Below are 3,508 nucleotides of genomic sequence, written 5' to 3' on the forward strand. Positions count from 1 at the left end.
GTCATTCAAACGAGACTAAACAGATTCCTGGAAGAACAGGAACTTTACCCCGACACGATAATCGGATTCAGGACACACCTTTCTGTACGCGTCGCCATGCTTCAACTTAAAGAGCAAGTGCTAGATAAACAAACGGAAGAAACGAGAGTAATAGTCGGCCTAGACGTGGCCAAAGCTTTCGACAACGTTAGCCGCGCAGCCATACTGGAACGCCTAGAAACTCTAAATGTAGGGGGAAAGGTGTACAACTACATCAAAGCTTGCTTCCCTTTCAAACAGAACAGTTGCTATCAACCTAGGAGGGAAGGAAGAGAAAGGCATAAGGGTGGGCAACAAAGGTACTTCCCAAGGTTCGGTCCTATCACCAATACTCTTCAACATCGCAAAGATTCGCCTACCAAAGAAACTGCCAGCTATAAAAGGACTCAACCACACAATATATGCGGACGACCTCACCCTGTGGGTTACCAGAGGCAGACACACGCGTATCAAAAGTACGCTTCAAAGGGAGATCAACAAAATTGACTTGTACCTAAAAGAAGCAGGACAAAAATGTTCTGCCGAGAAATCGGAAGCGTTCTTCGTCGGCCCACAAAAGAAACAAACAAAACCCCATGAACATGGGATAACGCTGACGGTAAACAACGTCAAATTACAATTAGTAGACATGATTATAGTACTGGGTCTAAGGATAATGTCAAACGATACAAACGGTAAGAACACCGAAACGATACAAAAACTTGAATCGAGTGTATGCCGAATGAGTAGGGAACTAAAACAAAACAGCAAACAAATATCCGGGAATGAAGGAGACGAACCTCTTGAGACTATTCCAATCATTCGTAACCAGTATAACCACGTACGTGTCACCATACCCAGGGCTAACCAAAGCAGAAAATAACAAGATTGAAATCCTAATAGGGAAAGGCGTTAAAACCATGGGCCGCCCTCCGTACACATCCACCCAGAACACTCCGAGTATGGGGATTTCAAACACACTAGACGAGCTCACTGAGGCTATCAGAGAAGCAAACAGCAACGACCCCGTCGCAGCCGATCAGGGCTAAAAATACCAGAAACGTTGGGCTTCGATCCTCCAGCGCTGCTAAAACACACAGAGAATATCTCAACAGACATAACGAATAAAACCAGAATCCCACCACTCCCAAGGACTATGCACCTGGTACACCATGAGGATAGATGAAAGGACAGAGCTCTACAGAAAACAAATCTAGCCAACATGAAGGACATGTTGTACACGGACGCGGCGGAATACAGACGAAGAACGGATTTCTTAACCCTAGCAACCAGGGAGGGTGGGGACTCAGCCTCGCGCTGCAGCATCCGACAGAGGGAGGCAACTGCGGCTAAGGAATAGTCATTGCGCTGGCCCTAACTTAACAGAATGTCAGGGTGATTATAACCAATTCCAAATCCAAGCTGGGTATCTGCCGAAGCAGTTAAAATTCTGGCTGCCAGCCCGACTCCGGCAGAGCTACTTAACCAAATCTGGACTCCAGCCCGCGAAGGCCTACGAGGAAACGAGATAGCGCACGCATTGGCCCGAGGACTGACACACCTGTATTCCAGTGCGGTCTTGTCGTGCAGAGAGTCCCTTCAGAGGGACGAGGAGCTGAACACGTACCAACATATTCTTAGTAATTACCGACCAGGAAGACAGATACTAGCTTGCCATATAGAGTTACAGACGTGACTTTATCCCAACGCACCAGCACTAAGCAGATGGCATCCGCCGATCCACGGCCCGAGGTGTAAGCACTGCAGCGAAGTTGCAGATATGACCCATATGGTGTGGTCATGCCCTAGCTACAAAGAACCAGAAAGAGGCATATAATCGTGGGAGGCTTTGGTGGTCAGCCAGAAAAGGCCAAAAGAAAGTCATCCATCCGGCCCTGGGCACCGCTGGTGCTCAAGGAATCCTAGGCTGAAATCGGAGAAATATGACGGAGGTCAAGGTAGTATTCATCGCCTTCTGATTCCTTGACGGGTCCAAATTAAGTTATTTTGTCCGCGCTGTTTTTGAGATCTCCATTCGTTGAGTGACGTGTTCTAAATAATGTTGTGGCGCCGTTCTGACAGCCAACAAGAGACATGAAAATATAAGGCAAAAATGTCCAGAATGAAAATTTAAAGTTTTGAGAACGCTTAAGATTCGTTTTTAATAGTGGAACACGACAGCTGCTTGCAGCGCTGCCTGGGAGTCCACGGAACGGCGCCTTCTTTTCACCACGACGCTTAGCCCGTTGGACAAATCGAAAATTGGCTTACTGAGGAAAGCAAATGACGCGGTAATAGTCTCACTTGTCTTGGTGGACACTCGAACAGCGCATGAAACGCAACCGCGATTATAGGATTATAGGCCGCCGATTCGGATTCTTGTCGCAAGCTAGGCTCTACCTTAACTAGGAGGTTTATGCTACATGAAACGCTGAGTCATTCGACACCATCCGGAACATCTGCGGCAAACGGTTGGCATGATATGATTTTTTCCAACGCGCAGTGGCGACAACTACAACTGCGACGCCAACACCTTTTCGACCGAACGAGTTGTACACGCTGTGGCATTAAACGTTAAGCATAAGTTAAAGAATCAATACGATAAGAACTGAAAAGGAAGGTAGGACATCACGAAAGGGGACGTGAAAGCTAGCAATCACAGGCGACATTTTTTGTGTTAGACTGCAGTGCCCACGCGCATAGAAAATACGAAAAAGCAAGCAAAATATACCTGACAGACCAGACAGCAGGCTGCACGAAATTCGAACAAAGCGGCAAAAACAAAAGAGAAAGGCATAGGAGTGAAAAAATGAAGAACGAAGTAGATGGTTTATTGGCTTATTGGGGTATAACGTCCCAAAGCGACTCAGGCTATGAGGGACGCCGTAGTGAAGGGCTCCGGAAATTTCGACCACCTGGGGTTCTTTAACGTGCACTGACATCGCACAGAACACGGGCCTCTAGAATTTCGCCTCCATCGAAATTCGGCCGCCGCGGCCGGGATCGAACCCGCGTCTTTCGGGCCTGCAGCCGAGCGCTCTAACCACTGAGCCACGGCGGCGGGGCACAGCCAAGTAGAGTTGCCTAGCTTTTGTTAGGTTTCCGTCATACATGGAATAAGCTTGTGGAGGTCGCCTAAGAGGCGACCAAAGCCACATATATTAAAAGACATTTAGAATAAGTGAGCGGCGCCAGCGAGCGGGCGAAGCCAAGATCCCAAGCTTTCTGCACTACGCGAACCCACCGCTTCGTCTTCCTTCGCGGTGGATGGTGATGCCGTCAAGGTAGAGCACAGCCTCCAGCTCGGCGAACTACCCACCGACGCTGTGCGGCCGGAACGCTGGAAACAGCGGGTCGAAGGCCGACTCCTGCCAGCTTGCCATCCGGGAACGCCGCTGAGAGAGACGGTGCGCCTCCTGGGGTCACCACAATACGGAGGTCGCTTAAGGGGTGACCGCGGCCACATTTATTAAGACTTGGATAAGAAGTG

At 48.9% G+C, this 3,508-nt stretch overlaps 1 non-coding gene across 1 annotated transcript; it reads right to left on the reverse strand.

Annotated features, from left to right (window-relative positions):
- Positions 1-3,004: 3,004 nt before the first annotated feature.
- Positions 3,005-3,079, reverse strand: TRNAC-GCA (transfer RNA cysteine (anticodon GCA)). Its single transcript has one exon. It is a non-coding gene; the product is annotated as a tRNA-Cys (tRNA).
- Positions 3,080-3,508: the final 429 nt, after the last annotated feature.

This window comes from Amblyomma mixtum, chromosome 5 (genome assembly GCF_055824585.1).
Source record: "Amblyomma mixtum isolate Tamu chromosome 5, ASM5582458v1, whole genome shotgun sequence".
Taxonomy (NCBI): Eukaryota; Metazoa; Arthropoda; class Arachnida; order Ixodida; family Ixodidae; genus Amblyomma; species Amblyomma mixtum.